This window comes from Lithobates pipiens, unplaced genomic scaffold (assembly GCF_037356315.1).
Source record: "Lithobates pipiens isolate NorthernLeopardFrog02 unplaced genomic scaffold, aLitPip1_a1.2 Scaffold_4, whole genome shotgun sequence".
Taxonomy (NCBI): domain Eukaryota; kingdom Metazoa; phylum Chordata; class Amphibia; order Anura; family Ranidae; genus Lithobates; species Lithobates pipiens.
In genome coordinates this window covers 630,703-656,821 of record NW_027507852.1, presented here as the reverse complement: position 1 = coordinate 656,821, position 26,119 = coordinate 630,703, and the positions used below count along the sequence as shown (strand labels likewise).

Sequence of the window (26,119 nt, the reverse complement as noted above, 5' to 3'; positions counted from 1 at the left end):
GTGACAACTTTTGCGCAAACCAATAAATATACAATTATTGACTTTTTTTTTACCAAAGACATGTGGCTGAATACATTTTGGCCTAAATGTATGACTAAAATTGAGTTTATTGGATTTTTCTAATAACAAAAAGTAGAAAATATCATTTTTTTTCAAAATTTGCGGTCTTTTTACGTTTATATCGCAAAAAATAAAAATCGCAGAGGCAATCAAATACCATCAAAAGAAAGCTCTATTTGTGGGAAGAAAAGGACGCAAATTTTGTTTGGGTACAACATTGCATGACCGCGCAATTACCAGTTAAAGCAGCGCAGTGCCAAAGTGTAAAAAGACCTCTGGTCATTTACCAGCAAAATGGTCCGGTCTGAAAGTGGTTAAAGTGGTAGTAACTACTTCTTTTAAATTTGTACCTACAGGTAAGCCTATAATAAAGCCTACCTGTAGGTGCAGTGACTAGCTCCTAAACTTGCAGTGTTTAGGGGATATTCACACTACATGCAGCCGGTGACGTCACCAGCACATGAGCTCCAAAGGTCTGGTATACCATGCCAGACCTTCAGAGCTCCGTGCCGCAGCTGAGGGTTCCCACACAGATGCGCAGGAGCAACATCATTACGGCCTCAACCAATCATACAGACGGAGCCTACAAACCCAGAAGGAAGCCCAGGAAAAAAAAAAAAAAAAAAAAAAAAAGCCCTGTCAGCATGTCACTGGGGGGGGCTTCATTCTAAGGCAAGTATTTTCCATTGCCTTGCAGGGGATTTTTTTAATGATGCAGTTTACTACCGCTTTAATGTATATTGCATCCCTTAACAATGGACCTGAACCTTTCCTGGCAGTGCACTAATGGTGTCACTATGGGAGTGTGGCCTGCATCCAGATGACACCATCAAGTAGTCAGGGATTGCTGACCATGATGGGGTCACCCCCATCCATGACAGCACACAGATCGAATGCACCAGCACCAACCTCTTTTACATTGGCCTGTTTTGGGTGTGCACTGTGTGTAGCCTGTAACTAGCCTACCCAACACCCTGCAGCACACTGTGGCATGCTAGACAGGAGCTAGACAGAGCCCAATGCTAACCTGCCCAGTGTCTCCTGATCTTTCCTGTTCCTGCTGTTAGAATAGAGTGGTAGACTCCCAAGTACTAGTCTGCTCAGTGCCCTACTGCCTGTCCTGCTGTCACTCTGCAGCAGCAGGACAGAGCACTTTGGCAGGCTGGGGGGATACTGAACATTTCATATAAAATTATTAAATAAGTGTATTTACAGTGGTGTGAAAAAGTGTTTGCCCCCTTCCTCATTTCCTGTTCCTTTGCATGTTTGTCACACTTAAGTGTTTCGGAACATCAAACCAATTTAAACAATAGTCAAGGACAACACAAGTAAACACAAAATGCAATTTGTAAATGAAGATGTTTATTATTAAAGGTGAAAAAAAATCCAAACCATCATGGCCCTGTGTGAAAAAGTGATTGCCCCCCTTGTTAAAACATACTATAACTGTGGTTGTCCACACCTGAGTTCAATTTCTCTAGCCACACCCAGGTCTGATTATTGCCACACCTGTTCACAATCAAGGCATCACTTAAATAGGAGCTGCTTGACACAGTAAGGTCCACCAGAAGATCCTTAAAAGCTACACATCATGCAGAGACCCAAAGAAATTCAGGAACAATTGAGAAAGAAAGTAATTGAGATCTATCAGTCTGGAAAGGGTTATAAAGCCATTTCCAAAGCTTTGGGAATCCAGCGAACCACAGTGAGAGCCATTATCCACAAATGGCGAAGACATGGAACAGTGGTGAACCTTCCCAGGAGTGGCCGGCCGCCCAAAATTACCCCAAGAGCGCAGCGACGACTCATCCAAGAGGTCACAAAAGACCCCACAACAACGTCCAAGGAACTGCAGGCCTCACTTGCCTCAGTTAAGGTCAGCGTTCATGCCTCCACCATCAGGAAAAGACTGGGCAAAAATGGCCTGCATGGCAGAGTTCCAAGGAGAAAACCACTGCTGAGCAAAAAGAACATCAAAGCTCGTCTCAATTTCTCCACAACACATCTTGATGATCCCCAAGACTTTTGGGACAACATTCTGTGGACTGATGAGACAAAAGTGGAACTCTTTGGAAGGTGTGTGTCCAAGTATATCTGGCGTAGAAGGAACACTGCATTTCATAAAAAGAACATTATACCAACAGTAAAATATGGTGGTGGTAGTGTGATGGTCTGGGGCTGTTTTGCTGCTTCAGGACCTGGAAGACTTGCCGTGATAAAAGGAACTATGAATTCTGCTGTCTACCAAGAGATCCTGAAGGAGAATGTCCGACCATCTGTTCGTGTACTCAAGCTGAAACAAACTTGGGTTCTGCAGCAGGACAATGATCCTAAACACACCAGCAAGTCCACCACCGAATGGCTGAAGAAAAACAAAATGAAGACTTTGGAGTGGCCTAGCCAAAGTCCTGACCTGAATCCTATTGAGATGTTGTGGTATGACCTTAAAAAGGCCGTTCATGCTCGAAAACCCTCTAATGTAACTGAATTAGGACAATTCTGCAAAGATGAGTGTGCCAAAATTCCTCCAGGACGCTGTAAAAGCCTCATTGCACGTTATCGCAAACGCTTGGTTGCAGTTGTTGCTGCTAAGGGTGGCCCAACCAGTTATTAGGTTTAGGGGGCAATCACTTTTTCACACAGGGCCATGATGATTTGGATTTTTTTTCACCTTTAATAATAAACACCTTCATTTACAAATTGCATTTTGTGTTTACTTGTGTTGTCCTTGACTATTGTTTAAATTGGTTTGATGTTCCGAAACACTTAAGTGTGACAAACATGCAAAGGAACAGGAAATGAGGAAGGGGGCAAACACTTTTTCACACCACTGTATTATTTTAGTACATTTTAATGTTAACATAAACATAGTTCTTTAAAATGTTAAACTTTGAGTCTTATTATGTTCATATGATATTGTTATTCAGATTTGCTAGTTGCACTATTATTGCCATTATATGCAGTGTTCTATGGGAAAAAATATTCCGGTAGGGACAGTATGTTTTACCGCACTAGGAAACACCAACCCTAATGACACCACAATGCAGTTTAGTGCATAGCCTCGCGTGCCATGAAAATCCAAGGAGCACTCTATGAAAAGCCCAACCCCCCCCCCCCCCCCCCCCAAAATCCAAATCACCTGCAAAGGCCTTTTAGAAATAAAATGAAGGAAAGAAAAATGACCTTCTACCCAGCATATGAAAGTTGCAGCTGATATCCCCATACCTTACTGCTAACCCCTAAGAAAGCTGGGTGCTCAAAAAAACATAAGGATGTGCCCCTGGATTAGCCCAGAGCCCATTCTCGCAGAATTAGAAGACTGCAGCTACCCCAAGAGGCACACAGAGGTCACCTCCTATACCACCCAGAAACATATTGGAAGCCAGGACTAGGACTGTTAGGCCTCTTGCACACAGACACCTAAAAACACAACAATTTTAGACTTTTTTTTTTTTTTTTTTTTACAGATCTAACGGCAGACCATTGTTTTTAATGGGCATGTACACACTGCTGCACAAACTTGCTCTGTATATAGATCAGTAGGAAAAAAGAACTGCATTGCTGGGCAGTATTTTACACATGTATGTGCAAATACACATGTATGACACCCCAAGCACAGCTAGAAGAATTATGTACATGCAAATGCACATGTATTATACAGTGTATCCTTGTGTTTTTACGCAGAAATTTTCTTCCAGGATTTTGATGTTCATACATCAGTACCCTTAAGGTCTGAAGAGGGTCACCTCTGCTCCAGAGGTGATGAGAGGACTGAGCTCCCTGACCAGCCCCATCTTTTTCCAGGTGAGGATCTTTGTCTTAAATGGTCAGTGTGGCATGATTTAACTCCCACACGTAGGCACAAGAGTTTATTTATGCCAGCCTCAAGGTGTGCTGAGAATATTCATGGAGCCGTGCATGCGCATCTCAGTATAAAATCCTAAACAAATTTGTGAACAGGTATTTTTTTTTTTTTAATTAGGCCTCACACACGAACACAGGACATTTTCTAAACTCTAATCCTGGCAGCAGCGTTTTGACAAAAGACGCCTGATATTTGTAGAAGTGTGTAACATGTTTACTCATGTCAAGCACTTGGGTATTAAAGCGGAGGTCCACCCTAAAGTGGAGCTTCCAATCATTGGAACCCTCCCCCGCTCCGGCGCCACAATTGGCACCTTTCAGGGGGGAGGGGGGTGCAGATACCTGTACAGTACATAGATATCTGCAGAAGGTACGCCCCTTTTCTAAGGTCCCCCGCTGTCTGCTGGGAAACACACGGATCCCAGAGACAGCGGGGACCATCCTTATTGCGCAGAGCGACTCGCACATGCGCAGTAGGGAACTGGGAAATGAAGCTGCAAGGCTCCACTTCCCGATTCCCATACCAAAGATGGCGGCGGCAGCACCCGAGAGACGATCGAGAGATCGGCTTCGGGTGCCGACATCGCGGGCGCGCTGGACAGGTAAGTGTCATTATTTTAAAAGTCAGCAGCTGCAGTATTTGTAGCTGCTGGCTTTAAAAAAAAAATATAAAAAACGGCGGACTCCCGCTTTAATTAATTTCATTGGCCAGAAAGAAATAATTTATTCTGCCCATTGAAATTAATTAACACTCAAGTGCTAAATGCGCCTAGTGTTAATGCATGTTTACAAGCCTCAATTGTTTTTTTCTGCCCAAACTTTCTGCCTAAATCTATGTGTGCATGGACAAACAGGCCAACATGCAGGGGATTTTAGAGGCGGGAACAAAAAAAAAGCCAGATGCCCATTTGGGGCAGCTGTAAAAAGGTCTAGTGTGCATGAGGCTAAAAGACCTGCCTGCTTACAGTGTCTTGTTTTATGTTTACACCCAATTATGAAAAATGGTGGGAGGACATGCATAAGTATGTTGGTTCATCAATAGCAACAATAAAAATAGATTGTAGAGGCAAAAATTGAATAAAACAAATAAACAACTAAACGTTTTTGTAAAACAAAAAAAAACAAAAAAAAGAATTGATCAAAGTCCTGAAATGAACACATTGAACATGGAGGTCTAAGGGTTGTGCCCCTGTCACCCCCCCCCCCCAAGTCTCTGAAACAAGGGCTGCATCAGGTGTGGGCTGGGGGACCTGATCTCTATGGGAAAAGGAAGGCAAATAAGGAAGAGAAGCGTCAGGCAAATCCTAGTGCAGCATTATATTATTAAAATACAAATTGTTGACAATATAAGGTGCACTTACATAGTGCTAGTGAGGGTAGGTGCTTTCTAGATCCAGCATAACAGAAAAGCCATGAGGCTTCAGCTTCCCACTGACACCCGGCACTCATGGACTCTTCCACAGGGACACCCCGGTGGCACTCACTTGTAAGTGCACCTTATATTGTCAAACATTTGTATTTTAATCAAATAAAACAATGCTGCACTAGAATTTGCCTGGCACTTCTCTTCCTTTTTTGCCATGGGGCAATTTGTAGCTACATAGATAAACATTGTATCCAGTTATAGGAGCAACTTTGTAACTAGCTACAAATCAGAGAGGAAAAAAAAAAAAGGAGATATTGGTAAACATCACTAATCACTGCTACAAAGTGTGATATGTTTATCAGCAACTTGTTATGCAAATACCAACTTCCTTGGTGAAAGCCTTGTCAGAATCATCACAAGGCATCTCAGTTTTTTTGGCCAAGGCTTCATTGGGAAGATTTTCCCCCCTCACTTCTGTATCACTGAATGTTGTCACGCAAACAAAAATCTCCAACAGAGACACAGACAGGGAAAAACGCTGATGGGGTTTATAAACTACACCTACTGCCTGCACAGATTTCCATCGGGTACACCGCTTTCCTCCCACAATCCAAAGACATGCTGGTAGGATATATTGGCTCCTGTCTAAATTGGCCCTAGTGTGTGTGTGTATGAATTAATGTGAGTTAGGGACCTTAGACTGTATGCTCCTTGAAAGCAGGGACTGATGTGAATGTACAATATAAATGAGAAGTGCTGAGGAAATTGTCGGCACTATAGAAGTACCTGAAATAATTATATATATATATATATATATATATATATATATATATATATATATATATATATATATATATATACACAGAACTTCAGATACACAGCTAAAGATATACCGATGAAATACATATATAAAATAGAGCTGCACGATTCTGGGTAAAATGAGAATCACAATTTTTTTCTTAGAATAAAGATTACAATTCTTGTGGCGTAACATCATCGTTCACATTATACAAAAAAAATAAAAAAATTGGGCTAACTTCACTGTTTATTTTTTTTTTAACTCAATGAAGTGTATTTTTTCCTAAAAAATTGCATTTGAAAGACTGTTGCGTAAATTGTGTGTGACATACAATATTGTAACAACCGCCATTTTATTCCCTAGTGTCTCTGCTAATTATATAATTTGGAGAGCGATATATATATATATATATATATATATATATATATAAAATAATTTGGAGGTTCTAAGTAATTTTCTAGCAAAATATGCGGATTTTAACTTGTAAGCAACAAGTGTCAGAAACAGGCTGTCTTTAAGGGTTAAAATGACCTCATTTACGGACCGAAGTTCATTCATTTGATCTAAAGGAACCAAATGATACGTTGTTTAAAGTAATTTCCCAGCGCTGACAATGTTTGTAAACATTTGCTGTTTTTTTGGGGTTTTTTTGACAGCCGAGTGAGAGAAAACACTCTGCATTTGTTACAGGAATCATTGGAAATGCTGGATTAGGATCGTGGGGGGGTTGAATCAAGATCATGTTTTTTTAACGATTAATCATGCAGCTTTAAATACATATAACAGTAGTTTTATCCGCTCAAGTATTTGCATTTCTGTCCTTCCAATCCTGGGATTTACACTGTTATGACACACAGCAGAGCTCTGTCTAGCAGGGCAGGAGACTTTATTTTCCTTTGTTGCAGTTAAACCGGTACTAAACCCTTCTATCCTTTTCAGCCAAAGGAAGCTGCCTTCTTAGCCTCCATTTAATCTGCAGCTGCCATGGTGTTGCAATCAATCATGATACCAGCCATTTGATGATTTGACAATTCTGGCATGCCAGGAATGTAACTGTTTTTTGAAACCCTTAAAGCGGAGTTCCACCCAAAAGTGGAACTTCCGCTCATTTGTCTCCCCCCCCCCCAATGCCACATTTGGCAGGTATCCAATAGAGTGCTGCTTCTATTTCTTCCTTAACCACTTTCCGACCGGTGCGCGCCAATGTACGTTGGCAGAATGGCACAGGCATACAGGTACGTCCCTTTAAATTTGCCAGCGTGCCATCGCGTGAGCACCAGTCGGGACCTCCGTGAGTCCGATCGCGGGTCCCGCAGACTCAATTGCCCTGGGTATCCCCCAGATCGTCTCACAAGGAGGAAGAATGGGGAGATGCTAAAATAAAAAAGCATCTCTCTGTTTTGCCTAGCAACAGTGACACTGATCTCTGCTCCATGTGATTGGAGCAGAGATCAGTGATGTGTAAAACACAGCCACGCCCCCCCACAGTTGGAAACACGCCCCTAGGACACACTTAACCCCTACACTGGCACCTAGCGGTTAACCCCTTCACTGCCAGTGCCATTTACACAGGAATCAGTGCATTTGTATAGAACTGATTGCTGTATAAATGACAATGGTCCCAAAAATGTGTCAAAAATGTCCGATGTATCCGCCATAATGTCACAATAAAAATTGCTGATCACCTCCATTACTAGTAAAAATTATTAATAAAAATGCCATAAAACTATCCCCTATTTTTTTAAACACTATAACTTTTGCACAAACCAATCAATAATTGCTTATTGCGATTTATTTTATTTTTTTTACCAAAAATATGTAGAAGAATACGTATCGGCTTAAACTGAGGAAAAAAATTGTTTTTTTAATACAATTTTGGGGGATATTTATTATAGCAAAAAAATTAGTTTTTTTTACAAATTGTCACGCAAAAAATAAAAACGGCAGGGGTGATCAAATACCACCAAAAGAAAGCTCTATTTGTGGGAAATTGCACTTTAGGAATAGGGCGAGAAGGTCACATAACAACCCCCCCCCCCCACACACAAACACACACACACACACACACACGTTGGATAATTCCTTAGCTCTCCTGCAAATGGACCCAGAGACAAGGGACCACAGCAAAGAAAAGTATCAGTAAGTGGGGAAGTAACCAGTAATGTAAAACTGTCACCTTGTCCTGAAAAGACAAAGTGACAGATTTTCTTTAAAGTGACCCTGTCACTTCCAGGTCAAACAACGCAGGAAGAGAGTCTCTACACGTACCTTTCCAGCATCTTATCTTGAAACAGGATTACTTTAACGCCCCTTTTTCACACTTATCGTGAACCAGGACATTTAGAGGCTTTTTTTTTTGTATGTTTTTCCACACGCAACTTGCCATATAGAAGCAGAATCATGAAATTTATGGCCTCTGACTTTTCAAGTCTTTTTAGGCACTCCCATCTATGGGCCAAAGATGCACAATTCTGACCCACAGATCCTTCACACGACACCACTCAGACATGAACATAACTATTGAAAATATGGTATTCTTCATATCGAGTGTTGCCCTGCTTCAAGAACCATGCAGCAAAACGCTAAAATGCATTAACAAACACTACCAACACCACCTTTGGTTTTGAGGTTTTTCCACAATGGAAAAAAAAAATCATTTTAAAGGTTTAAAAAAATAATTAATCAGCACATTTTTGTTGTGCTGCAGTCAAACTCAATGGAGGCGTCAGGTTCCAGTAAAGCCTAGAGAATGTGACATGCCTTAAAGTGGAACTACATCTAATTAATAAAAGACTGCTAGCAGGCAATGACAAACACCTAACTGCCTGATCGCAGTTTTCTACTGAATGCACACTGAGCTGCGTATGCGCAGAATACGGTTATTCCCCAACCAGCCAATCAAGATGCTGAAAACCAGGCACCCTCTACAAACTGTGGAGAAAAGGATAACAGCAGGAAAGGGATTTAACCGCTGCTTCACTGGAAAGAGAAGGAGAGTTCAGAGAAATAACACGACTGTCTATACTGCCCCATCCTTCTGTTATTGATGTAATTACCTACTGCTTTGATGGGTGGTACAGGAAGGTTAAAAACCATGTTTACATTTGTGTTGCCCTCTTAAAAGTGCTCTGTGGTGCTTTTCGGGCCGCTAGCGGGATGCTTTTAATCGCGCTAGCGGCCAAATAAAGGGTTAAAAGTGTTTCGGCGGCGCTGCCCATTGATTTCAATGGGCAGGGGCACTTTAGGAGTGGTGTATACACTGCTTCTAAAGTGCTGCAAAGATGCTGCTTCCAGGACTTTTTTTTTTTTTGTAATGTCCCGCAAGTGCACCGCTCAGGTGTGACAGAGGCGCTTTACAGGCGCTATTTTTAGCGTTATAGCACCTGTAAAGTGCCTCAGTGTGACATTAGCTGAAAGGATAGGAAGGTTTCAATCTGCTTTAAGGCTATCAGCAGATCAGCCTCTACAAACTTGGCAGTGCCTAAAAATGGAGAGCAACTGAGCATGTGCAGAGCAGGGTGAGACAGTTTATTACTGGATTTTAAACAGTATAGGCAATTATTTTAGATGTTTTAAATAGCTAGCACAAGAGGCAAGCCTGAAGTGATCTAGCAGGACTTAATTTTCTGACTAAAGTTCCCTCTTAATGCAGAGAATACAGTAAAGCTGAAAACGATTAAACTTAAAGCGGTGCTCCGCACAAAAGGGGAAGTTCCACTTGATACTGCCCCAGCCCCCCAGCCCCCCCCCCCCCCTGCTGCCACATTTGGTTGCTGCAGCCTTTTATGCAATGCAAGTTCAGCCATTAAAACTGTATGGCTGAATTTGCATCTCACAGACATCGCATGTGATCTGCACAGCAATGCAGTGCGAATCGAATGTGAGGTCTGTGTTCGCAATAGCATGAACCCAGCCTGAATGAGGCCTCTTAACGTGGCTCTAAAGGCTAAAGGTTTTTTATTTATTTTATTTTTTTACCTTAAGGCAGGAGTAAACTCATTGATTTAAAAGTTTAAAAAAAGTTACATTCCCGGTATGTATGTGCAGGAAATGTAACGGCCACATTGGTTATGCTCTCAACCAAACTGTCAAACCATCCAATGGCAGGTGTCATAACTGATCACATGTGCAAACACCCTGGCAGTTGAAGATCAAACAGACCAAGATGGCAGCTTCCTTGGCTGAAAACGATAGGAAGGTTTACTTCCACTTTAATGCATTCTCTGCATTAAAGGGTTTGTTAAACCCCCCCACACACAGAAAAAAAACAAAAAAAAAACATAATAGATTTCCTGGTACCTTAAAACAGATTAAACAGCACAGTGCTTGTGCCGTGTAACCTGCTCCCCTCTAAACTGTAAAAAAAAAAAAAAAACCTCCCTGAACCTGCCACTTCCTGTATCCCTTCTCTGTACTGAATAGGGTTGAGTTCAGGCGTGTTCCTTTGGTCCATGTGCAGAGCCCGCCAGGAAGTCGGCGATGCGCTAATCACAGGCAGTGAGACATTGTCCGATGTCTGCAGCCGCGCATCGGGGCAATGTCTCACTGCTTGTGATTAGCGCAGCGCCGATTTCCTGGCGGGCTCTGCACGTGGACCATGCGAACACGCCTGCGCTCATCCCTAGTACTGACCACAGTGGTCAGGGATGCTGAGCCTTGACCACCGTGGTCAAAGTGCGTCCCTCTGTCATACGCAGCTCTCCTCTCTGCCTGTCATCTCTGGGCGCCCCCTGCAAAATAAAAACATTCTAAATAGTCCCTGCCAGCCCCTCTCTTATAGCCTGGCATAGCACACTGCATTCATCTTTTATAAAAAATTTGCATTGTAAATACTGATTTAGTGCAATCTTCGTGTGACTCTCGGACAGTTTCCAGGGCTACTGCAGGAGTGGCCGAGCGTGATCTCCCAGGCTGATGTCGGAGGGAGGAGATCTCGGCCCCTCCTGCAGAAGCCATATATCGCATTTGTACAGCAGCCCCAAGTCATGTGACCGGCCTAAACATCATTCTAAATTTACAACGCTCGTTTTTATAAAAGACTAATGCGGTGTGCTATGCCAGGCTCTAATAGAGAGTCTGGCAGGGTTTGTTATATATGGGTTAAAAAAAAAAAAACACCTTTTCGAATGTGGTTTCCCCCTCCCAATACATACCTGAGCCCCATCTAGATCCAGTGCAGAGGCTCTCTCCCTCCTAACTAGACAGGGAAACGGCAGAGAGAGCCATTGGCTCCTGCTGCCATCAATCACAGCCAGTGAGGAGGAACCGGGGTTGCACTGTGTGTGTCTATAGAGACACAAACACTCCCATAGGAAGCAGTTTGATATGGAAGTGATAGGCCATGGGGGATCTCAGAAAAGGAGGTTTGGGGTATTGCATAGGAGCAGGGAAGTAGAACAGGTTTATTATTTTAATTAAAAAATAGCTTCAGTAATGCTTTAACGTAGGCATGGGTAGGTGACCCTAGGGTTGGCACCTCATCCCTTTAAACCCGAACACATATGAATTACACAGGTTCTGAGGCTAATTTAATGCAGATGAGTCACCAAGTGAGTTTGATTACCACCTTAATCAGCCCCAGAACCTGTATAATTCATGTGTGTTGGGGTTTAAAGGGATGAGGTGTCACTCTCAGGTTTCCCCACCAGGGTATGGGTACTATACAATCCAGGGGGCACTACTAGATAACATCCATGGAGATGTAGAGGACAGAAGCAGCTCGTATTACACACAATGCAGTACAGAGTCCCCTCATACAGTGCTGGGAGTGAACGGTGACTAAAGGCTCCGCCGGTGTTCGGTGACGCTACAGTCCCCTCCCTCCCCCCTCAGGTACGATCCATTAGCCCATCCCCGCCGATCTAATCTACCCGCAGCCTTACGACACGGACTTGTTAGGTGGGGATGTACATATAAGTGATTTCTGCCTGGGTCATACCCCCTCCCCCACGTCTCACCTGTGACCCCACTCCGTGACGTCAACGCCCCCGTCTCACCTGTGACGTCACGCTGTCCGGGTCTCGGCCGCTGTTGACCCTTTATGAGCTGGTCCCGGCTATGCCGAGCATGGACGTGCAGCGCGGTGCAGCTAAGCCTCACACCATTACGCATTACGTCATCCCAGCCTCCGTCAATGGTTGAACAAGTTCGGCGTCAAGTCCCGCCCCATGTGGGATTCCATTGGCCAGTTCGCACGTCACTCGAATGAAAGTATGCAACGTCAAAGCGCACAAGCTAGATTGCGCGCTTCAGGAAGTACCTACGGAAGAGAGGGCAGATGGCCCCTTCAGGCAGGGCTGCCCTTATAGTGCCTGATTGGAAATCGTCGTGGTTAGAAAAAAGACAGGCGTTCTAAATTGGAAGCCCTGTGATTAGGTCTATCATTAAAATGTACCAGTTTTAACAAAACCATTGATATATATATATTAACAGATTGGATTTTAGCCCTGGTTTACATTGCAGCGATTTGGCATGTAATTTGACAGGTCAAATCACACGCCAAATAGGCGTCTACTGCCGGTGTCTTGTAAAATAGTGTCCTCCATCAGATGGTGTCCCCTGCGTACTGCGCATGCGCAGTACACAGGAACACAGATTCCGAAAATTGCCGAGGATGAACGGCGCCTGCGCCGTGAGTCCAGGTTCTATCCCCACTATCCAAGTGGACATAGAGTTAGAATAAAAAGAGCCGAGCGGAGCGAGGCCGAGCCCGAAGCGTGGCGAGCGAAGCTCGCCCGCGAGGGGCCCTCTAAAATTCTTAACCCTATGTCCGCTTGCATAGTGGGGCTACCTCCTCCACTCACGGCGCAGGCGCCGTTCAGCTTCGGAGTTTTTCCGAAGCTTCGTCTGCTCCGTACTGCGCATGCGCAGTACGGAGCGGACAGCATTTGATAGGCGGACTCTATTAGGCAGAACACCGGCAATGGCACTGTCCGAATTGGTGCAATGGCGCATGTGCGGTCCCACACCAATTTCCAAAATACATTTCTGTACTACTTTTGGCGACTTCGGGGTGCAATTTCAATAGGCATCTGTGCTAGGGTTGCCACCTTTTTTTCAAGCCAAACCCGAACACTTTAGTGGCCTGGGACACCCCAAGGAGAGTAGTAATTCGATGCACATAGAGTGTCACAGCGAACAGTGGGTGTGGCCTAAATGTCCTTGCCGACATCATCGCCGTGCCCCCGAGTGATGCTGAACTTGCCCCCAGACAGCTGTCCACAGCTTCCAGACAGCAACAGATTTGTGTGTGACTATATTGTTTACTTAGCAAGCGACAGCCCGGTCTGAATAATGTGTCCGGGTTTCAGTCTGCCTGAAACCTGGACACATAATTCAAAACCCGGACTGTCCGGGTGAATCCTGGACAGGTGGCAACCCTAATCTGTGCAACAACCCGCCCAGATTGCCCCCCGAAGTCAGGACTAAAATGCAGAAATGAAATCGTGCGAGTTCAGCTGAAGCTAGGTTCATACCTGAGCTTCTTCAAGCTTTTTTAGTACTCTTATTTTTCTGGCGTTTTTAGACTTGACTATTGTTGGTTTAGCCAATGGAATGCTAGGTGATGGGAAGAAAAGCAATTGTATGAAAACAATTGTTGCGTGCATTTTCAGGTGCTCCATTGAAGTCTATAGAAACCAAAAATGCGTGCCTCTGCTCCAAAGAAGCTCATGTACTTTTTCATACATCAAGTCACAAGTTTCAAGGTACACGATACTGAGGTGTGAACAGGCACCACTGAAAATAATGGAAATCTTACTATTTAGTGTTAAAAGGAACTAGACCTGAAAGCTCAAGCCCAACCAAAATATTGTATTTTGTTTTGAAGAGTGGGGAAGGGTTATCGATTATTTCGGTTTTTACAGACATCATGTGCATAATGGGTACAGTAGATTTCATCTCCAGTGGCGGCTGGTGTTTTTTGTTTGGTGGGGGACAAACAACCCCCCCCCTCGGCTGGTCAGTCATCCAACCCCACTAGGTCACAGATGAGGTCTCCTCCTCCCCTGCATCACAGTGGCTTCCACCGAGCATCTCCACCTCCTAGGCGTCCAATAGGATCAACTGCCCTTTCAGCCAATCAGGTGATGGAGGAGAATCAGTGTGACAATAGCAAATATTAATTTGCTATTGTGATACAACTGGGTGGGCTCAGGGCAGTGCTCTGCCCCCCTAGCCCATCCTTTTTTGAAGCCTATTAGAGCCTCTGGTTTTAATCATGTGCTTAAAAAAAAAAAAACCCCATTGGAATCCATACATTCTGCACCTCCCATGTAGATTAGGGGGTTGGATGCCCCTGTGCCCCTTATGGACAGGTCATCGCTGTTTAGGTCTGTCTGACCTAATAATGGAGAACAAGAAAGAAACACCTGGTACCAAAGGTATGGTGAGAGAACCCTTAGGGTCATTAATAGACAGATCAAACCAAGCATAAAAAGGTATACATTTTATTACAAAATGTCAATAATATACATGTTAGAACAACACATATTATGCATAAAAACCTAATACCCTGATTAATACAATTGTATAGATTAGTCACCATCCTGGTGCAGAAAGGACTTTCACATCAGATTGCTGACGTCGCCATTTGTGCGTCGGCGGCGTGATGAACCGTGATGCAGTCCTGCCCTTTGTTGGGGGTGGGGCTGCGCTGCTATGCCGGGGGACTTTAGGGAGGACGCCCATGCGATGGCTTTGCACAGTTTCTCCCATTCACTGTTCCAGCTGATGGCAGTCACGATTAATATCGCGATTGGATGCCCACCACCTCACAGGTGCTCTTATTCCCCCCCCCCCAAGCCTCTCTCAGATGCTGTAGGAGAGGTTGGTTATGAGGGAGCACATTCCGTCTCTCAGGTTGGTTTACTTAATAATACCGGTGATGGCATATTTAGCCCTGCATCCATATTCTTTAAGATGTGGTTGGCAATTGATTGCTCCAATCTTCAAATTTTTTTTTTTTTTTGGATACATTTCCATAGCATTTGATTTTGATACACACTTTTTATACCATTATAGCAGCATTGGTCCAGCTTTGATGGCGGGCTGTTTTTTGCCCCACCAATTTGAGTCCTTGCAGTGAAGTAACCCCCAGTTCTCCCTTGTGGGTTGTCTGCTTGGCAAATTTGGAGGATGCATGCCTTTATGACCAATGAATATCTCTGACCAAGTCAATTCCTTCAGATATATGTTCAATGTGAATTGTTTGCCATGTAAGTAAACTAGTTCATGTACTATATCAGATGTTATGTTCATATACTGCATAGTTTGCTGTTTAGCTGAATAATGATGGATATTATTACTTTTTTATTAATGCCATATTTATTTGCATACTTCCTTCTCTTTTTGTAGAAACTCTATACCCATCTGAATTAATAACATAAAACTTCTGAAGAAGGACTTTCAGTCCGTAACATGTAAGGTGTTATATATACTGTCGATCACCGCCAGTCCTTTCTGCACCAGGATGGTGACTAATTTATACAATTGTATTAATCAGGGTATTAGATATGGTTTTTATTCTTCATATGTTTTGTTCTAACATGTATATTATTGACATTTTGTAAAAATAATAAATAAAAAAACAAAATGTATACCGTTTTCTCTTGGTTTGATCTGTCTATTAACGACCCAAGGGGTCTCTCATCATACCTTTAGTACCAGGTGTTTCTTTCTTTATGTCTTAACAAATCAATACAAAAGCTTTTGTAAGCTGAAAAATAAATGAGAATACTTTAAGTTGCGGGTAGGGATGAGCCGAACACCCCCCGGTTCGGTTCGCACCAGAACTTGCGAACGACCCCCGCGTTCGGTACGAACGTTAGAACCCCATTGAAGTCTATGGGACTCGAACGTTCGAATTGGAAAGTGCTAATTTTAACGGCTAATATGCAAGATAGTGTCCTAAAAAGGGTTTGGGGACCTGCCTCCTGCCTCAGGGGACATGGGTCACTGCAAAAAAAAGTTTTAAAAACTGCCGTTTTGGCGGGAGCACTGATTTTTAATTACGATTAAAGTGAAAAAAAAAAAGTGAAATATTCCTTTAAATATGGTGCCTGGGGGGTGTCTGTAGTATGCCTGTGAAGTGCCACGTGTTTCCCATGTTTAGAACAGTCCCTGCACAAAATGACATTAAACGGAAATAACACCATTTAAAACTGCTTGCGGTTTTAATGTTATATCTGGTTCCTGCAATATGGTTGAAAATCATTGAGAAACATGGCATGGGTAGCCCTCCCTGCCCATTACCAGCCTATTTGGGTCTTGTACGCATATTAAGGGGAACCCCGTACCCATATTAAAAAAAGGAAATGCGTGTGGCCCCCAGGCCCTATATACTCAGAACAGCAGTATACAGGCGGTGCAAACAAGACAGGGACTGTGTAGGTTTGTTGTGTTAAGTTGAATCTGTTTGTCATTTTCAACCGGTACATTTTTAAAGTGTAGCTCCAGTCAAAAAAACTATCTTTAAGCTTTTTGGAAAACATAGGGAAGGGTTATCACCCCTGTATAATTTGTTTTGTCGTCCATCTTTTTTCATCTCACTTGCTGCTGTCTCCTTGCGTTTGCAAGTAGGAGATGTTTGTAAGTTGGATGTTTGAAAGTAGGGGCCTGCCCTATATTATAGCGGTATGTACTGGGTACAGAGCACGCAGACAGCCCGCACTATCTCCTAACACTACTGACTGCAAGCTCTATTATTAACCACTTGTTAGCCCAATGTTTGCATAAAGTGAAAGATGAAGTTATGCTGAGTAAATAGATATCAAACATGTCACTCTTCAAAATTGCACATGCCCGTGGAATGGCGCCAAACGTCGCTACTTAAAAAATCCCCATAGGCGACGCTTTAATTTTTTTTTTACTGGTTACATGTTTTGAGTTGCAGAGGAGGTCTAGGACTAGAATTATTGCTCTCGCTCTAACATTCTTGGCGATACCTCACATGTGTGGCACATGCGAGCACATGGGGACATGGGCGCTTTAATTTTTATTTTATTTTTTTATTGTTCATTTTACTTTATTTATTTTAGTTTGACATTTTTTTCCCCAAAAATATATTTTTGATCACTTTTATTCCTATTACAAGAAATGTAAACATCCCTTGTAATAGGAATATGGGGTGACAGGTCCTCTTTACAGTGAAATCTGGGGGGTCAATATGACCCCACATCTCACCTCTAGGCTGGGAAGCCTGAAATAAAAAATAAAAAAAAGATTCTGGCTTTGATCGTACTGGCGAGTTGGTAGAAGCACCGGAGGGCGGTGAGGGGTGGGGGGCGTCTATGGCTGGGTATTTCAGGGTATCACCGAGTATGGCTGGGTATCTCTGAGTATGGCTGGGTATGGCAATTTATGGCAGGGTATTACAGAGTATTGGCGGGGTATTGGCGGGGTACTACAGAGTAATAGCAGGGTACTGCAGAGTATTGGGGGGTACTACAGAGTAATGGCAGGGTACTGCACTGCAGAGTAATGGCAGGGTACTGCAGAGTATTGGGGGTACTGCAGAGTAATGGCGGGTACTGCAGAGTAATGGCGGGTACTGCAGAGTATTGGGGGGTACTGCAGAGTAATGGGGGTTACTGCAGAGTAATGGGGGGTACTGCAGAGTAATGGCAGGGTACTGCACTGCAGAGTAATGGCAGGGTACTGCACTGCAGAGTAATGGCGGGGTACTGCAGAGTAATGGCAGGGTACTGCAGAGTATGCACTGGTATTGCAGAGTATTGGCAGGGAATTGAGGGGTTAAATTCGGTGAGCAGCGATGTGGGCACTGCAGATGCAGCCCACATCGCTGCTGACACCGATCTCTTTCCCCTCCGCTGTACCGATCGGTACAGAGAGGGGAGGGAGGAACAGGCGTCATAACATGACGCCGGTTTGTTTCCAAGTGATCACTCCGTCATTTGACGGAGCAATCACGTGGTAAACGGCCGCTATGAGCGGCCGTTTACCGTGATCCGTGATGCGACCCGGCGGTCACGGATGCTCTCGAGTGCGCACACCTCGGGGCACGTGAGAGCAGAATTCTGGGAGGCCATTAATTAACGGCCTCTCAGAGTTAAACAACCGCCCTGAAGCCGTTAATCGGCAATGGGCAGTTGTTAAGTGGTTAAAGCTAGATCACTAGCTATATAGGTGAGGTGAATATAGTGGTGTATACTGCAGTCAGGGCACAGACAACAACCACTACACAGCAGCAAGATAGGAAATCAGCCAAAAACGATTGGTGTGTACTGTGTTGAAGGTACACAGAACACCCACTGCTTCAGATGCTAAGTAACACACTACACGAGGCCGCCTCAAAGGCGGCCTTATATAGTGTGGGGCGTGCACTACACAGCCTGAGCTATGATTGGCCACAGGCAGGATGCCTGTGGCCAATCATGGCTCTCCTCGCTGCCGGCGCTGCGATTGGCCAAGCATGTGGGGTCACAGTGCATGCTTGGCCAATCATGGGGCAGCAATGCACTGCGCCACCGCAGTGCATTGTGGTCCGCGCGCGCGTCACTCGAATTTTGACGCGAACGGCCCAAACGTTCGGAATTCGCCGAACGGCCGAACAGCCAATGTTCGAGTCGAACGTACGTGCGACTCGAACACGAAGCTCATCCCTAGTTGCGGGTGTTCTGTGTACTCATTAAGAGTGCATTCTCAGGTCTGGATGCTTTCTAAAGCCCCATACACATTATCAGATTGTCTGCTGATTTTTTCCTTCAGGTTTACCAAAACCATGTAGTACAAGGGCCTGCCTGACTGCATACACATTGAAACCCCTAAGGTTTGACCTCATATTATATGGTTTTGGTAAATCTGATGAAAAAAATCAGCAGACAATCTGATAGTGTGTATGGGGCTTTAAGGGCACTTCTTTTTCATACAACAGACAGGTTCTACTTTAAGAAAAAGTATATGCTCATCAAAGTAAAATATTGAATGTGAGATAAATACTGCACATTTGTTAAAATAGTGCGATAAATACCGCAATGAAAAAAAAAAATTTGATAAATTATTAAATTCAATTTCAGTAAAAACATTTTTATCATCTGGTGTTTTGGTATTATAGAAATGTACAAAATAACAAGAACTCTGCACTGGCCAGGAAATTAAAATAATACAATGTTTCAGTGTGAAAACATTTTTCTTTGAGCTCAAGAATGAAAATAAATTGTAACATTTCATCAAAGGGAGATCGTTTTGTGAAAGAAAGCACCCCAGAATGTTTTCATAGTTTCACAATATTGCTGTGTGCCTTCTGTTACAGTGTTAGACTGCAAATAAAATTGCAAACAAAAAAAAACAAGGCCAAAAATAACACATAATTTAACAAAAAAATTATTGCCGTATTTATCTCTTAGTGAATTGACCCCAAAATTTCACAAATGGAGACCCAGATAGCAGTAAAACCTGGCAGCAGTTTTAACCCTTATAAAATTTTTAAAAAGCTTTTGGTATAAATACACTTCGAGTCATTAAATACGCAAGCTTTCAGAGCTCCTTAGGTGTATATTGTTGGTTGAATCTAATGTGTTCCATAACTTGCATCTTTAAGCCAATAGTTATGACAAACTCCCATCTTTTCACACTGATATTTGATACATTCCTTGCGAGGCAAAGCTTGTCTGAAGAAATGTTAATAAATATTAGTATTTGCCTAAACACATGTGGCAGCTCTGAAAGTCCAGTCAACAGGCCTTCTCAGCACAAAATAAGCCAAAATAAGTTCAAAATCCAAAAGGTAACACAAGTTAAATTGATTTCCTAAATGGCAAGCTTGACCCACGTGACCATTGTGCTTTTGGAGGCCTTTTTCTTTTTATGATGTGATCAGACCTAATTGAAAAGAAAACTTTGATCCAATCTCTAGTAGATTTTAAATATTTAAGAACATACTATTTAACATCCACCTTGTGACAACTCTTAGCTCATTAGATATAAAATGTTTACCAAAGGAAGACCATTTAACAGGTTCTTCTAATACAAGGGGGAATCTGTCAAATTTTCATGCTAACCAACTGACAAGGCTGCCACCTGGACTATTAGTCCAAAACCACCAGAATGTTATGAATTGGGTCCTTTCTGTTTGCGAACTAATATTCAATACTGTGATTACTGGCTTGACGGAATAAAGTAAAAATGACCTTTTCTGATAATGCTAGCCATACACAATAATTCTAAGGCGCCTTTCACACGGACGATCCGTTCAGGTCCGCCTGTCAGTTTTTCAGGCGGACCTGAACGGATGCTCCATAGAGGTCTATGGAGCGTCGGATGTCAGCAGTGACAAGTCCGCTGACATCCGACCCGCACCGATCCGAAAAAGTGTGACGGAGGAAAAAGCTATTTTCACTGCGGTCCGTCGTCACCTGATCTCCCATAGGGGAGAGCTGCGCTGTGACAGGTCCGTCCCTGCGCAGTGTGCAGAGACAGACCTGTCATCTTCCTGCTCAGCGGAGATCGCTCCAGCGATCCCCGCTGAGCAAGCGGAAATCTACAGGGCGGATCAGCACTGATCCGCCCTGTTTGAAAGGACCCTAACACAATTTCAACGCATTTTTGATCAAACTCTTGAATTATGTGTAAGTGGTATTAAACCCAAAAAACTAAATATATTGCAGTTTACCAATTCTTAAATATGGCTGCATACATTTTCTCGCAGTCCCGCCCAGTCGGCTCGGTCTTTTTCGTCGGCACTCGGTTTTTTTCGCCGGCGCTCGCTATTCTTCAGTGTCGCTCGTTATTTTCAGCTCACAGACAGTGGGGATCAGCGTATAACATGCACCCACGACTTTCCCCCAATTTTAAGGGTTAAAAAGTGCGTGTTATACGCCGATAAATACGGTATTTTCATACTCGATTCTTTGGCTGGTTATTGTTCCAATTAATCAGATAAAAAACGCAAAAAAAGTGTGGTGAATAATTTGGTTATTATGCAAAGTTTAAAAAAAGACAATTTATTCTTGAATTGCTATATGCAGTGGTAAATATATATAGCCAGCTATATGGTTGGTGAACAAAATATTGAATCCACTCTGAGAATAACAGAAGAATAACAGAAGACATTTACAGTATATAATATTAGAGATTGAATTTGATACATATCATCAGACTCCGAGATCAAAATTCTTATTTAAACTTTCAGACCGCCCACCGTCGTTATACGTCGATAATTTGAAGAGGAATATCATTGGTATGGCAGCAGCTAGCTGCCATAACCCTGGTATCCTCTTTTTCAGCGGGCGGTCCGCTTCAAGATAAAAGTGGTTTCTGAGGTGGATTCGCCGCAAGATCACTTTTATCAGCGACAGGAGAGGGCCCCTCTCTGGTGCCCTCTGCTGCTTACTGGGGCTGTCCGCAGCGGTGGAGGCAATCGGATGTTGTTATCCCAAGCCTGACATAGAGACGAGTGAGGGGAAGATGGCCCCCACCTGTCTCCATATCATTGCAGGGCAGAAGTCAAAACATTTTTTTTTAAATTGCATTTTAGTGTAAATATGAGATCTGAGGTCTTTTTGACCCCAGATCTCATATTTAAGATGTTCTGTCATGCTTTTTTTCTATTACAAGGGATTACATTCCTCGAAATAGGAATAAAAGTGACACAATTTTTTTTTTAAAGAACAGTGTAAAAATAAAAAATAAAAGGTAAAATAAATAAGATTTTTTTTTTTTTTAACGCCCCCTTGTCTCAACGAGCTCGTGTGCAGAAGCGAAGGCATATGTGAGGTGTGCCCGCATATGAAAACGGTGTTCAAACCACACGTGATCTAACCCTAGACCTCCCCTGTAACTCAAAACATGCAACCTGTAGAATTTTTTAAACGTTGCCTATTGAGATCTTTAAGAGTAAAAGTTTGTCGCCATTCCACGAGCGGGTGCAATTTTGAAGCATGAGTATCAATTTACTCGGTGTAACATTATCTTTCACATTATAAAAAAAAAATGGGCTAAATTTTTAAATACGGTGTGACAGAAAGTATTGCAATGACCGCCATTTTATTCTCTAGGGCAGTGATGGCAAACCTTGGCACCCCAGATGTTTTGGAACTACATTTCCCATGCTGCTCATGCACTCTGCAGTGTAGTTGAGCATCATGGGAAATGTAGTTCCAAAACATCTGGGGTGCCAAGGTTCGCCATCACTGCTCTAGGGTGTTAGAAAATAAAAGTTTCTAAATCGTACATCACGGGACACAGATCCATAGTAGTTACTATGTGGGTTATAGGCCACCTTCAGGTGATGGACACTGGCACACCCTAAGACAGGAAGTCCACTCCCTATATAACCCCTCCCACTACTTGCAGTAACATTTCCGCCATTTTGTGTTTGTACCGGGGGTCTAAGTACGTTGCCACCCAGTACTGGTCCTTGACCCTTATGCTTTTTATACGGGGGTCCCTATTAAAACACTGGAGCATGAAGGCCCCCATTTGCACTAAAGTGGAAGCTGTGTGGTGGCCTGGCTCCTGTCATCATCCAGGATAATGTCGTCCTCTTCATTCTCCTCTCCCCATCCATGCACAACAGGGATCCCAGAAAGGTTTAAAGCATGGTCTTCTTGCTCCTCCTCATCCGCCTGGCACCATCCTCCTCTGACTCCTCTTCAGACTCCTGTTGTTCACTTGTCTCAGATAGAGTAGCCCCCCCTGGGAATTCATCCAGCATTGCGACTTCCTCATCTTCCCGCTCCTGCTCCTCCACAGCTTGATCAATGACACGACGCAATGCACGCTCCATAAAGAAGGCATAAGGTACCATGTCACTGATGGCGCCATGGCTGCGACTGACCAGTTTGGTGATCTCCTCAAATGGGCGCAGAAGTCTGCATGCATCGCGCATGAGCAGCCACTGGTGGGGTGAAAAAAAACCCAGCTCCTCAGAACCGGTTCTGCTGCAGAGTTCATACAGGTAGACGTTAACTGCACGTTTCTGCTGGAGCAGCCTATCAAGCATATAGAAGATTGAGTTCCATCGCGTCGGGCAATCGCAAATAAGACGTCTGACCGGCAGATTGTGTCACCACTGAATGTCAGCAAGGCGAGCCATGGCCGTGTAAGATCTTCTGAAATGGGCCGAGATTTTCCTTGCCTGCCGCAAGATGTCCTGGACCCCAGGGTATTTGACAACGAATCGCTGCACGACCAAGTTTAAGACGTGTGCCATGCATGGCACATGCGTGATTTTGCCCTGTTTCAATGTGCTAAGCAGATTGGCACCGTTGTCACACACCACTTTACCAACTGTCAAATTGAGCGGTGTTAGCCACTGATCTGCCTGTGAACGCAAAGCTGAAAGGAGTGCCGGGCCAGTGTGGCTCTTGGCTTTCAGGCACAACAGACGCAGCACGGCATGGCAACGTCTCACCTGGCATGTCGAATAGGTTCTGGAGAGCTTGGGTGGTGCAGCGGAAGAGACGCTAGCAGCGGAAAAGGAGGAGTCAGCCGAGGAGGAGAGGGAGGAGGATGGAGTAGGAGGAGGAGGAGAAGAAGAGTCAGGCCTGCATGCAATCCGTGGCGGTAAAACCAAATCTACACGGGTGCCACGGGTTACATGCTTGACGGCCGTCCGAAGGTTCACCCAGTGGGCAGTAAAAGTGATATACCTTCCCTGCCCGTGTTTGCTAGACCACGTGTCTGTGGTCAGATGTATCTTGGCACCGACACTGTGTGCCAGAGATACATTCACTTGCCGCTGAACATGGCCATATATATCTGGGATGCCCTTCTCTGAGAAATACCATCCAGAATGAGAAATACCTTCCATTGTGGTGTTCCAATGGCCACAAATTTGCGAAAGGCCTCCAAGTCCACCAGTTTATATGGCAGTAGTTGGCGGGCTATGAGTTCTGACAAGCCAGCTGTCAACCGTTGGGCAAGAGGGTTATCCGGCGTCATCAGAAAAACGTGAGCTTGGCGTGATGGAAGGTGGAGTGGAGGACAATTGTGAGGAGAGAGGAGAAGGAGACGTAGAAGACGAGGCTGGACGGTGAGAGCCTGGAGTGTGGCTTTGTGTGTTCCGTTGCTCCCACTCGGCTCGGTGATGGCTGCTCATGTGCCTTCTTAAGGCGGTCATCCCTAGGTGAGTGTTGGGCTTACTGCGACTCATGCGTTGACGGCAAAGATTGCAGATGGCAACACTATTGTCAGCAGCGGACACGTTAAAAAAAGCCCACACTGCGGAGCCATGTGCTGGTGTCCTGGGAGTGCCAGATGTGACCGTACATGGTCGATGACTCGCTCCTGATACATTTGCAGTCTGCTTTGTCCCTCCTGTGCAATGTAAGTTATTCCTGCTTCTCCTCCCTATCTGCTGGTCCATATCTCCCTCTGAACTCCCCTCCTCTTCCTCTCTTGTGGGCACCCACGTGACATCACTAGACACGTCATCATCAACGTCACCTTCCCCACCGCTATAAGTATAGATCTCGGAGTAGGCAGCAACACCGGGGACCAACCTCCTCCTTGGGCTGATCTGGGTACTGTCGTTAGACTGCTGAGTAGCGGTTGTTGCTGCCTCCTCTTCCTGATTCAATACCAAGAGTGGCTGCGCATCAGAAATGTCTTGATATGTATCGGAAAATAATTCCTGTGACTCAAGCGGAAGGTATGTGGTGGTGGTGTTGTTGGTGGTAGTGTCTTTGGGGGTACACATAGCAGAGAGTGAAGAAGAGGGTGCAGATCGAGAGGATGAGGAGGGTGTAGAAGAGTAAGGCTGAGTGAGCCACTCAACCAAGTCTGGTGCGTCCTTTAAAGTAATTGAACGCACCTTCTGCAACTTCCCACTTTGGCTCAAGCCTGTTGCTCCTGCCCAACCCCTACCACCCCAGTGGAAGGGCCTGCCTCTTCCTCTGCCTGTCATTTTTTTAAATGACCCTGTGACAAAACTCTCAGTCCCTATACCGATGAAGGACTGCTGCAGTATAGGGCAGCGGTCAGCAGTAGTGCACCTCAACCCTATGTATTGTGGACCTATACCAGTCCTTATAGAGTAGCAGACTGTACCTCACTCAACCCTATGTACTGTAGTACCCTATACCTTACCAGTCCTTATAAGGACCTTTGTGGACCAAGTAGGTTGTGTGTGAGTGATTAGCAGACTGTACGTCAGTCCCTATACCGATGAAAGACTGCTGCAGTATAGGGCAGCGGTTAGCAGTAGTGCACCTCAACCCTATTTATTGTGGACCGATACCAGTCCTTATAGAATGACAGACTGTACCTCACTCAACCCTATGTACTGTAGCACCCTATACCTTACCAGTCCTTATAAGGACTTTTGTGGACCAAGTAGGTTGTGTGTGAGTGATTAGCAGACTGTACGTCAGTCCCTATACCGATGAAGGACTGCTGCAGTATAGGGCAGCGGTCAGCAGTAATGCACCTCAACCCTATGTACTGTGGACCGATACCAGTCCTTATAGAATGGCAGACTGTACCTCACTCAACCCTATGTACTGTAGCACCCTAGACAGACCAAGTTACCAGTCCTTATAAGGAGCTTTGTGGAACAAGTGGGTTGTGAATGATTAGCAGACTGCAGCAGAAGGGCAGCAGTCAGGTATAATATTCTTTCTATATTTGGAAGAAAGAATATTATACGTGTACAAACCTATTACCATACCACTGATACCAGTCCTGAAAAGAACCTTTGTGGAACTAATAGTAACAGCTACTGATTAAACTGACCCTTACTGCCTCACACACTGCTTCCTGCCTGTCCCTATATAAACTGACAAAACAGAGGCTACTGGAACAATAATTGAAATAGCACTTTTGTGGACCTGATAGTAACAGTTAATGACTAAACTGGCTGTCCCTGCAGCACACACCATCCTGTCCCTTTCTCTAAACTGACAAAAGACACTCAGGCTGCTGCAACAATCACTAGCACAGCACTGCCTATCCTGAACTACACCTAACACCTATACCAGTCCTGAAAAGAACTTTTGTGTACCAAATAGCTAGCGATTTGGGTCACTGTAATCTCTCCCTGCTCCACACAGCAACCTCTCCCTATAGTGACA

General features: G+C 44.2%; 1 protein-coding gene across 4 annotated transcripts in view; it reads right to left on the bottom strand.

Moving 5' to 3' along the window:
• The window catches only part of CHD8 (chromodomain helicase DNA binding protein 8), a 124,286-nt gene extending 112,068 nt beyond the window's left edge, over positions 1 to 12,218 (bottom strand). For 3 of the 4 annotated variants that reach the window (XM_077466867.1, XM_077466870.1, XM_077466871.1), the window contains exon 1: positions 12,086 to 12,218. The gene's annotated coding sequence lies outside the window, so the exon portion shown is untranslated. Of the gene's footprint in view, positions 1 to 12,046 lie in introns of all 4 variants that reach the window. The other variant, XM_077466868.1, reaches the window with a different exon arrangement.
• Between the last annotated feature and the right edge of the window lie 13,901 nt (positions 12,219 to 26,119).